At 51.0% G+C, this 12,265-nt stretch overlaps 1 pseudogene; it reads right to left on the reverse strand.

The window, feature by feature from the left end:
- Positions 1 to 7,232: 7,232 nt before the first annotated feature.
- On the reverse strand, positions 7,233 to 7,409 carry LOC144669734 (U2 spliceosomal RNA; annotated as a pseudogene).
- Positions 7,410 to 12,265: the final 4,856 nt, after the last annotated feature.

The raw sequence follows: 12,265 nt of genomic DNA on the forward strand, positions 1-12,265 counted from the left end.
AGGCCTGCTGTATTTTTGTCTTTGCTTTCAGCTTGAGCAGTCAAAGAACAAAGAAGAAAAAAAAGTACAGCACAGGAACAGGCCCTTCGGCCCTCCAAGCCTGCGCCGATCGGTCTGTGGAGCTTGCCAGCTGACCAGGTATGCAGCTAAAGTCCTTCCACATCTACAGGGAAGGCAAAGTCAGCAGCGTTTCTCCCAGAGTGTAGAGAGTCCTTGGAACTCTCTTCCTCGAAAGGTGGTGGAAACAGAGTCTTTGAATATTTTCAAGACAGAGCTGGATAGATTAACAAGGCGGGGTTGGAAGGTTATCGCTGGTAGGCAGGAATGTGGGGTTGAGGTTACAATCGGATCAGCCATGATCTTCTGAGTAGTGGAGCAGGCTCTTGGGGCCCAGTGGCCTACTCCTGCTCCTAAGTTGTATGTTCAGACATGTAGGGGCATTACTTTTTACTGATTCCAGTGCTTCTCCTGCACTGAACCTGGAGAGTACTACGTCAGTTGCTGTTGAGTTGTTTCCTGATGCCCTGCTTTCTTTTGTACGAGCTGTCTAGCATCCTCGTTTATGGGCTTCCTTTGCTTGGCATTGGGCCTTCTTTTGGGCTGACTGTTGGTCTATTTCCTTTACGGGATGTCAGCATGACATCACCAGAAGGGAAATGTGTCATGTTATGAAGTCACAGTAAATAAGTCCAATGCATTATATCATTATAATAACACAAGATGATGATCAGCAGTGAGAAGGCAGGTGGCAGCAAGGATAAGTACAGGTACGACACAGCGAACAGCCTTAGATCCTGTTAAAATGTTGAAAATGTTTCTCCCCTTCTCGAAGATTATTTCCTTCAAAATTTTAGAAATCTTTCAGCTTCAACCAGAAGTCACACACAAGCCAAACAACAAAACCACCTGCGTGCACAGCACAGCACACCATCTGCCAGCCTGCAATGATGTCGGCTCTCTTTTAATCACCTTTTCCCCTCCCATCAGTCCTATTCAGCAGGCAAGCAAAGGAGCGCAGAAAATACATCTGCACGGCTGTTTCTAACTTCTAGAAAGGGAACAGCCTTATCCTAGGAAAGTGAAAAATACCTATACTGTCACAAAGTGATGAACTTGAACTGCAAAACACCACGCTTACCTGAGCTTGTGTCACAGTTTTTGCTGTCTATCTCAGCCAGTATTCTCAGTCGTCCATCCTGGCTTCTTGCTCTCTCTGCAGCTTTCAGATGCCTCCCCTTGGCCGGCCTCAGTGCTCGGTGATAGATCAGCGCTCGGTATTATTTCTGTCCTCAGTGGTAACTGCTAGGGGAGAAAGGCTTGACTTTTTCAATCACCTTTTACCTCAGTAAAATCCAAGTAGAACCTAAAGTGGCAATGCTTCTCCCTCTCAGCACCCAACATGTCTTGCCTTTTCTTCAGGTTGGATTTGAGGAAGCACTACAGTTGCTGCCTGGCTGCCATTTCAAGTACAGAGACAAGGGGCAGCCCCATGACCCCTCCCCCGACTCCTGCACAATATGCAAATGTAGCACATTGTCTGAGTGCAATTTGGGAGCTGAAGACGATTTCACAGTGGGATACAAGATATGAGGAGAGGTTTCCTCACAGACACACCGCCACATAAGCCCCTTTAAATTTGCGCGGCTGTGCAAAAAGTTTAATGGGCCCGCACACTTAAACAAATCGGTCACGCACTGTAATGACTCGCCTCATTCAGTTCAACAGAAATTAGGATCATGTTTTTAACCTGTGCCCTAGTTTTAAAATATTTTGTGTTCCATATTTACTTTCTCAATTTGTTATTAATTTACTTTACATTGCTTTATATTCTATTTTGTCTTGGACATGCATCACGGTTCGTTCAATCTCACTGGTTAAGAAAATTAAAATATTTAGTTTGATCAGGGTCTTACACTTGTCAAGAGGAGCCCTTTCAAATACTGGCCTGCTTTTGGAGGCCTGAAGTCACTGGAGCTGCACAAGTCAAGACGGCTGAAGGCCTGATTCGCTGTGTAATATACTTTGCAGCATCTTGTTGCACTAGCAGGCAGGAAGGAGTTTTCAGCAATGCAGTTTAAAGGCTTGATACACTAAGTACACTTTCATTTCAGGTTTGTCATTTCAGGACGCTGCGTGTTTTTTTGCTCTGTTTTCTGACTCTGAAATTCTAATTCAGACTGTGGAGAAGAGCTGTTGTTGCTGCTGTTGGTTTTCTTTGTAACTGTTGTCGTTTTTTTGTGGAAAAATATACCTTATCCATAAAATATCTGAAAGAACATTACAAAACATTTCAAAATGGCCATCGCAAAAAGTGCAATCATATTCCAGTTTTTCAAATAGATCATGTCGCACCCTGCGACGCTTCAATACGATCAATGAACATTACAGACATTTCAACATGCTCATTACAGGCAGTCAGACAGTGCAATAGTATTCAAGTTATCTACATAGATCATGTTGCACTCTGAGGTGCTTCAATACAATTGTGATAAATGTAATATTCACTGCATACATTCAATGTGAGTCTTTCAGGCCGAGGGGTCTATACCTTTCCCAGTCCCTCGGTGCACTATGGCTGAAAGGTCTTAGACAGCGACCGTTCCCCACTGCGCATTTGTGGCGGCTGCCCCAAGCTTTAGTGCGTCCCTCAGCACGTAGTCCTCGGCCTTGGAATGTGCCAGCCAGTCTGCAACACTCTGCTGGGGACAACTCATCGCACTGGAAGACCAACAAGTTTCGGGCAGACCAAAGAGCGTCTTTCACCGAGTAGATGATCCTCCACCTGCTTGTCTCGATGTGCGTCCCTGTCCCTGGGATCAACACGTAGAGCACAGAGACCTGTGTCACAGAACTGCTTGGGATGAACCGCGACAAAAACCACGGCAACTCTCTGCAGACCTTCTTTGCAAACGCACATTCCACAAAGAGGTGAACAACGGTCTCGTCCCCACGACAGCCACCTCGAGGTCAACATGCAGAGAGGGTGAGACTTCAGGAAGGATCTGACGGGGAGGGCATTTCTCACCACCAGCCAAGCTACGTCTTGGTGCTTGTTGGAAAGTTCTGGAGACGAGGCATTCTGCCAAACGACTTTGACAGTCTGCTCGGGGAAACATCGCACAGGATCCACCATCTCCTTTCCCCGCAGGGCCTATAGGACGTTACGTGCCGACCACTGCCTGATGGACTTGGGGTCAAAGGTGTTTTTCTGCATAAAGTTTTCCACCAGGGACAGGTGGTACGGCACGGTCCAACTACTTGGAGCATTCCGCGGCAGCGTGGCCACACCCATCCTTCGCTAAACCGGGGACAGGTAGAACCTCAGCACGTAGTGACACCTGGTGTTTGCGTACCGAGGGTCTACGCACAGCTTGATACAGCCGCACACAAAGGTGGCCATCAGTGTGAGGGCGATGTTGGGCACGTTTATTCCCCCTTTATCTAGAGGCTTATACAGCGCGTCCCTGCGGACACGATCCATTTTCGACCTCCAGATAAAGCGGAAGATGGCTCGGGTGATCGCCGTCGCGCAGCAGTCTGGAATGGGCCAGACCTGCGCCATGTACAGCAACAGCGAGAGTGCCTCACACCTGATGACCAGGTTCTTACCCGCAACGGAGAGGAAGCGTCGCTCCCAGATTCCCAGTTTCCTTTTCACCATAGACACTGGATCCTTCCAGTTTCTAACGCATACCCCGGTCCCTCTGAACCATATCCCCAGCACCTTCAGGCCGTCAGCACTGACGGTGAAGGGGACAAAGGATCGGTCAGCCCAGTTCCCAAAGAACACGGCCTCGCTCTTCCCACGATTTACCTTGGCTCCCGAGTCCAGTTCGAACTGGTCGCAGATGTGGATCAGTCTGCACACCGACAGCGGATCAGAACAGAAGACGGCGACATCGTCCATGTACAGGGAGGCTTTGATCTGAGTGCCTCCACTGCCTGGGATCGTAACTCCTCTAATGCCCGGATCCTTCCTGATGGACTCAGCAAAGAACAGGCGAGAGAGGACAGCCCTGCCTGACTCCAGATTTAATTGGAAAGCTATCTGATTCCCACCCATTGATTGAGACTGCGCTACTGATGTTAGTGTAGAGTAGGATCCAACTGGATCCAATTGCGAATTCCCTCCCCAAACCCCATTTTGAGAGCACATCCACCATGTAGGTGTGCGATATTCTGTCAAAGGCTTTCTCCTAATCCAGGCTGATGAGGCAGGTGTCCACACCCCTGTCCTGCACATAGGCAATCGTATCCCTGAGCAGCGCCAGGCTGTCAGAGATCTTCCTGCCCGGCACAGTGCAGGTCTGGTCAGGGTGTATCACCAATTCCAGAGCGGATTTGACCCGATTGGCGATGACCTTGGACAGAATCTTATAGTCCACATTCAACAGTGAAATGGGTCGCCAATTTCTAATTTCCTCCCTTTCTTCCTTGTGCTTGTACATGAGGGTGATGATGCCTTTCCTCATGGATTCTGACATACTGCCGGCCAGGAGCATACTCTCGTACACCCCTAGCAGGTCTGGGCCCATCCAGTCCCACAGAGCCCAATACAACTCCGCCGGCAAGCCGTCGCTTCTGGGGAGATTTACTCTTCTCGAAGGACTCAAGGGCCTAAGTCAGTTCGTCAGGAGTTCGCGGTTTGTCCAGCCTCTCCCGTGTACTGTCGCCTAAGACCTCCGTGATAGAGGACAAGGAGGACTGGGAGGCCGTGCTGTCCGTCGGCTTCACGTCATAAAATCCGGCATAAAAGGATTTGCTGATCCTCAAAATGTCGGACTGCGCTGACTTTACTGATCTGTCTTCTTCATTCAGGCTGCTGAACACAGAGCTCTCTCTCTCTTCCTTTTGGAAGAAGAAACGTGAGCACGTCTCATCCTGCTCCACGGAGCGGACTCTGGAACGGAAGATGTTCTTGGAGGCAAAGTGCGAGGCTTGCTGGCTCTTCACCTCTTGGAGTTCTTCCTTGACATCGACCCCCACCGACTGCAGCCGGAGCAGATTCTGCATGTTTTTCTGGAGTCGGGACATTTCCCTCTCTTCCTTTCTAGCTTTCTGGATGCTTTTGAGGATGAAAAACCTCTTGGTGTTTCCCTTGATCGCTTCCCACCAGTGTGTCAGGGACTCAAAGAGGGGTTTCATGGTTCTCCAACCTTCATAAGCCCTCTTGAGCTCCTCAATGTTCTCTGGGGTCAGCAGTTGCACGAATAGCTTCCATGCCCCCCTGCCCACCCTCAGGTCCTTCTCCAAGTGGCAGTCCGCCAGTAGGATGCAGTGGTCAGAGAAGAACACCGGCTTGACCTCGGTGGATCTGACTGTGAATGCACGGGACACAAAGAGGAAGTCTATCCTGGAACGAATGGACCCGTCTGGCCGCGACCAGGTGTATCTACGCTGCGCTCCGTCTGCAGGGTTGCTGAAGACGTCGTGCAGCTTGGCATCCTTAACTGTTTCCATCAGGGATCTGGACGTAGCGTCCAATCTGCTTCCGGCCCTGCCGGATCGTCCAGCCGCATCGATGATGCAGTTGAAGTCCCCGCCCAGAATGACCGGCCTGGAGGTCGCCAGCAGCAGTGGGAGCTGCTGAAAAACCTCCAGCCGCTCAGCTCCTTGTGACGGGCCATACACGTTAATTAACCGGAGTGGAGCGTTCTTGTACATTACGTCTGCTACGAGGAGTCGCCCGCCCACCACCTCCTTGACCTCGGAGACGGTGAAGTTGCCTCCCCGCAGCAGAATACCCAGGCCGGAGGAACGAGAGTCGTTTCCGCCCGACCAGATCGATGGCCCGTGGGACCACCACCGTGACCATTGCCTGTAGGAGCTGAACTGGATAACCTCACTTATCCACGTTAAACTCCATCTGCCAAATTTTGGCCCATTCACCTAACCTGTCCATATCCATTTGTAAATTTCTCATTTCTTCACTGCAACTTACTTTCCCACCTATTTTGGTGTCATCTGCAAATTTAGCTATGGTACCTTCTACTCCTGAATCCAAGTAAATAGTTGGGGCCCAAGGACCGAACCCTGTGGCACCCCACTAGTTACAGCTTGCCATCCACAAAAGACCCATTTATCCTGACTCTCTGCTTTCTGTTGGTTAGCCAAAGCTCTATCCAAGCAAATATATTACCCTTAGCTGCGTGTGATCTTATCTTGTGTATTAATCTTTTGTGCGGCACCTTATCAAATGCCTTCTGGAAGTCCAGACATACTACATCTACAGGATCGCCATTATCCACTTTGCTTGTCACATCTTCAAAGAACTCTAGCAATTTAGTCAAACACGATTTAGTCTTCATAAAGCCATGCTGACTCTGATGGATTGCATTTTGACTTGCATTTTAGGAGGGTAGTGAAGGCATTGGAGAGAGTGCAGAAGAGGTTTACGAGTTTGGTTCCAGGGGCGAGGAAGTTGAGTTATGAAGTAAGATTGGAGAAGTTGGGACTGTATTCCTTGGGGAAAAGAAGTCTGAGAGGAGACTTGATAGAGGTATTGAAAATCATGAGGTATCTGGAGAGAGTAGATAGGGAGAAACTGCTTGCACCGATGAAAGGATCGAGAAGGAGCGGGCACAGGTTTAAAGTAACTAGCAGAAGAAGCAAAAGTGATAGGAGCAGCGAGTGGTCAGGGTCTGGAATGCACCGCCTGATAGCGTGGCGGAGGCAGGTTCAATTGAAGAGGGAATGAGATGATTATTTGAAAAGAAAGCATGTGCTGGGTTACGTGGAGAAGGCAGGAGAATGGCACGAAGTGAAATGTTCATTGGGAGAGCTGGTGCAGTCACGACGGGCGGAATGGGCTCCTTGTGCAGTGTAAGGATTGTGTGAACGTGGATGTAGACGTTTCCGAGTAGCTGTGTAAAGTGTGTGAGCTTTGAGGTGTGAGTTTTGACTGTTGCTGTATCAGCAGCAGCAGCAGCAGCGGGCGGGAGCGGCAGCAGAGAGCTGGTTGAAAATGTTGTGAGGCGAAAGGTGCAGCTGAGAGAGTGTTTGAGAGGTGTATTTGCAAGTGAAAGATGTTTTTGTATGAGTGAGGTAGAGTGTTTGTGAGATGAGAGTGGTGTCTGTGAGCGTTGGGTGAGCGTGCGTGTTTTTTGTGTGTAGATGGTGCGGGTGAGTGAGAAAGAAAGAAAGTTGTGTTTTGAAAGATGTGCATGTTGAAAAGTAAAGAAAGCAGATGTTTGTAAGAAAACTATTTTTAGCATTGAAAATCCCCTGGAAAGGGGTGGTGCACCATTCCCAGCGATACTGCAATACCGGGTCGATGCGTGGAGTGGACGGAGCAAGCCCCTATTCCATCTCCCTGCTCCAAAAATCAATTTAATATATGGTCCCCAGATAAGGGACGTATCAGATATTAAACTGATAAGAACAGATTTTTTTTTTTTTTGTAAAAATATACTTTATTCATAAAATATCTTCAATCACATTCCAAACCATTTCAAAAACAACATTACAAGGGTACAATCCAGGTTAAACTTTTACAAAATGTATCACCAGGTGCATCAGTACAAACAATAAGAACAGATTTTTTTTTTTTTTTTTTGTAAAAATATACTTTATTCATAAAATATCTTCAATCACATTCCAAACCATTTCAAAAACAACATTACAAGGGTACAATCCAGGTTAAACTTTTACAAAATGTATCACCAGGTGCATCAGTACAAACAATATTACAATCATTTACAGCCTTTCATTTTGATCTGTACAGCCCGAGGGGCTCTAAACAGTTCCCAGTCTCTCGGTGCGCTGTGGTAGAAAGGTCTTAGACAGCGACCCTTCCCCATTGCGCCTTTGCGGCAGCTGCCCCAAGCTTTAGTGCGTCCCTCAGCACGTAGTCCTGGACTTTGGATTGTGCCAGTCCGCAACAATCGGTCGGGGACAACTCTTTGTGCTGGAAGACCAACAAGTTTCGGGCAGACCAAAGCGCCTCTTTCACCGAGTTGATGATCCTCCAGCTGCAGTCGATGTTTGTCTCGGTGTGTGTCCCTGGGAACAGCCCGTAGAGCACAGAGTCCTGTGTCACAGAACTGCTCGGGATGAACCTCGACAGCAACCACTGCATCTCTCTCCAGACTTTCTTTGCAAAGGCACAATCCACAAGGAGGTGAACAACGGTCTCTTCCCCACCACAGCCACCTCGAGGGCAACGTGCAGAGGGGGTGAGACTCCTGGCGTGTAGGAAGGATCTGACGGGGAGGGCCTTTCTCACCACCAGCCAAGCTACGTCTTGGTGCTTGTTGGAAAGTTCTGGCGATGAGGCATTCTGCCAAATGACTTTGACAGTCTGCTCGGGGAACCATCCCACAGGGTCCACCCTCTCCTTTTCCCTCAGGGCCTCTAGGACGTTACGTGCTGACCACTGCCTGATGGACTTGTGGTCAAAGGTGTTTTTCTGCATAAATTTTTCCACCAGGGACAGGTGGTACGGCACGGTCCAACTACTTGGAGCGTTCCGCGGCAGCGTGGCCAGACCCATCCTTCGCAACACCGGGGACAGGTAGAACCTCAGCACGTAGTGACACTTGGTGTTTGCGTACTGAGGGTCTACGCACCGCTTGATGCAGCCACACACAAAGGTGGCCATCAGTATGAGGGCGATGTTGGGCACGTTTTTTCCCCCTTTATCTAGAGGCTTGTACATCGCGTCCCTGCAGACACGATCCATTTACGACCTCCAGATAAAGCGGAAGATGGCTCGAGTGATCGCCGTCGCGCAGGAGTGTGGAATGGGCCAGACCTGCGCCACGTACAGCAACAGCGAGAGTACCTCACACCTGATGACCAGGTTCTTACCCGCAATGGAGAGGGAGCGTCGCTCCCACATGCCCAGTTTCCTTTTCACCATAGCCACTCGCTCCTTCCAGTTTCTAACGCATGCCCCGGTCCCTCCGAACCATATCCCCAGCACCTTCAGGCCGTCAGCCCTGACAGTGAAGGGGACAAAGGATCGGTCAGCCCAGTTCCCAAACAACATGGCCTCGCTCTTCCCACGATTTACCTTGGCTCCCGAGGCCAGTTCGAACTGGTCGCAGACGTGCATCAGTCTGCGCACCGACAGCGGATCCGAGCAGAAGACGGCGACGTCGTCCATGTACAGGGAGGCTTTTACCTGAGTGCCTCCACTGCCTGGGATCGTCACTCCTCTTATGCCCGGATCCTTCCTGATGGACTCGGCAAAGGGTTCTATGCAGCACACGAAAAGGACAGGCGAGAGAGGACAGCCCTGCCTGACTCCAGATTTGATCGGAAAGCTATCTGTTTCCCACCCATTGATTGAGACTGCGCTACTGATGTTAGTGTAGAGCAGTTGGATCCAATTTCGAATTCCCTCCCCAAAGCCCATTTTGGAGAGCACATCCCCCATGTAGGTGTGCGATATTCTGTCAAAGGCCTTCTCCTGATCCAAGCTGATGAGGCAGGTATCCACACCCCTGTCCTGTACATAGGCAATCGTATCCCTGAGCAGCGCCAGGCTGTCAGAGATCTTCCTGCCTGGCACAGAGCAGGTCTGGTCAGGGTGAATCACCAATTCCAGAGCGGATTTGACCCGGTTGGCGATGACCTTGGACAGAATCTTATAGTCCACATTCAACAGTGAAATGGGTCGCCAATTTCTAATTTCCTCCCTTTCCCCCTTGTGCTTGTAGATGAGGGTGATGATGCCTTTCCTCATGGATTCTGACATGCTGCCGGCCAGGAGCATACTCTCGTACACATCTAGCAGGTCTGGGCCGATCAAGTCCCACAGAGCCGAATACAACTCCGCCGGCAGGCCGTCGCTTCCGGGGGTTTTACTCTTCTCGAAGGACTCGAGGGCCTTAGTCAGTTCGTCAGGAGTTAGCGGTTTGTCTAGGCTCTCCCGCGTACTGTGGTCTAAGACCTCCGTGATAGAGGACAGGAAGGACTGGGAGGCCGTGCTGTCCGTGGGCTTCACGTCATACAGACCGGCATAAAAGGATTTGCTGATCCTCAGAATGTCGGACCGTGATGACTTTACTGAGCCGTCTTCTTCCTTCAGGCTGCTGATCACAGAGCGCTCTCTGTGTACCTTTTGGAAGAAGAAACGTGAGCACGTCTCATCCTGCTCCACGGAGCGGACTCTGGAACGGAAGATGATCTTGGAGGCCTCCGAGGCAAAGTGCGAGGCTTGCTGGCCCTTCACCTCTTGGAGCTCCTCCTTGACATCCACCCCCATCGACTGCAGCCGGAGCAGATTCTGCATCTTTTCCTGGAGTCGGGACATTTCCCTCTGTTCCTTTCTAGCTTTCTGGGTGCCTTTGCGGATGAAAAACCTCTTGATGCTTCCCTTGATCACTTCCCACCAGTGTGTCAGGGACTCAAAGAGGGGTTTCACGGTTCTCCAACCTTTGTAATCCCTCTTGAGCTCCTCAATGTTCTCTGGGGTCAGCAGTTGCACATTTAGCTTCCATGCCCCCCTGCCCACCCTCAGGTCTTCCTCCAAGTGGCAGTCCGCCAGTAGGAGGCAGTGGTCAGAGAAGAACACCGGCTTGACGTCGGTGGATCTGACTGTGAATGCACGGGACACAAACAGGAAGTCTATCCTGGAACGAATGGACCCGTCTGGCCGCGACCAGGTGTATCTACGCTGCGCTCCGTCTGCAGGGTTGCTGAAGACGTCGTGCAGCTTGGCATCCTTAACTGTTTCCATCAGGGATCTGGACGTAGCGTCCAATCTGCTTCCGGCCCTGCCGGATCGTCCAGCCGCATCGATGATGCAGTTGAAGTCCCCGCCCAGAATGACCGGCCTGGAGGTCGCCAGCAGCAGTGGGAGCTGCTGAAAAACCTCCAGCCGCTCAGCCCCTTGTGCCGGGCCATACACGTTAATTAACCGGAGTGGAGCGTTCTTGTACATTACGTCTGCTACCAGGAGTCGCCCGCCCACCACCTCCTTGACCTCGGAGACGGTGAAGTTGCCTCCCCGCAGCAGAATACCCAGGCCGGAGGAACGAGAGTCGTTTCCGCCCGACCAGATCGATGGCCCGTGGGACCACCATCGTGACCATTGCCTGTAGGAGCTGAGGTGCGGTATCGCACACTCCTGCAGAAACAACAGGTCAGCTTTGACCTTGGCTAGGTAGTCCAAGGTCGCAACACATCGCGTAGTAGATTTAATGCTACGCACATTTATGGATACAATCTTTAAACCCATTTTCAAGCATTTATTCTCCTACCAAACCCACTGTCTCTGAGAGTCCCAGACCTTTAGTCTGCTCCTTCATACCCGTAGTGAGCTCAAATTCCTTCACTTTGGATGGGCTGAGGTAGATCTCCTTGGCCGTGTTCTGCTCCGGTGGCATCTGGAGGTTCACGTAGAGAGCGGGTTTTGAGATGACCTTTGCTGGAGAAGCTTCTCCAAAACTCACCCCCTCTGGGGTGTTGCTGTTCCCGGCTTCCTGGAGCTGGGGTGCGATGATGATTGCCTCACTGCTCCCAGATTCCAGGGGCTGTGGTGCACTGGCCTCCTCAGGTTGCAGGCAAAGTTGGGGTGCGCTGGTCTCCTTGTTGTCTCCAATTTTCTGGAGCTCGGGTGTCTCGTCCTCCAACGCCCTGGAGCTTTGCCGCCTCTTCTGTCGGTGCCGCTCTGGCACTTCATCATCCGAAGAGCTGCTGCCCTTGTCATCCGTGTCGGATGGGAGACGCCTCTTGCCGCTTCTCTGGGAAACGCCTTTGCTTCTTCTTCGCTCCCTCTTACTTTTCTTCTTCTTCACCGTCCGCCACTCCCCCTGCTGCTTTTCCACTGCTGCCTCCTCCTCCATTGATTCGCTGTCCTGAGGACTGGGAGGTTCAGGGGGTAGTGCTGTTGATTGGCTCTCTGTTGCCTCAATCTCTTTCTCCACCTTGTCTCTCTCTGTGTCCTCCTTTGTCCCGTTGAGCTCCCTGGGGGCCTTGGTGGTTGGAGTGACACGGAACATTTCTTCTGCTTCCCCCTGGTCGGCTTTGGCTGCCTGTGCGTAAGTACGGCAGCGTTTGGGGCAGGTCCTGTAGAGGTGACTTGCCTCGCCACACAGGTTGCAGCACTTGGCCTGTTTGCAGTCTTTTGTCTGGTGCCCTTCCTGTTTGCAGATCTTGCAGAGGGAGGCGCTGCAGTTGGCCGCCACATGACCAGCCTTGCCGCATGAGCGACAATGCTTGGGTTGCCCAGCGTAGACCAGGTAGCCACGGTTTCCCCCGATAGCGAAACTGGAGGGAGGGTGGAAAATTGCTCCCTTACCGTCGGTCTTTAGCGTGA

The sequence above is a fragment of the Cetorhinus maximus genome, chromosome 29 (assembly GCF_964194155.1).
Source record: "Cetorhinus maximus chromosome 29, sCetMax3.hap1.1, whole genome shotgun sequence".
Classification (NCBI taxonomy): domain Eukaryota; kingdom Metazoa; phylum Chordata; class Chondrichthyes; order Lamniformes; family Cetorhinidae; genus Cetorhinus; species Cetorhinus maximus.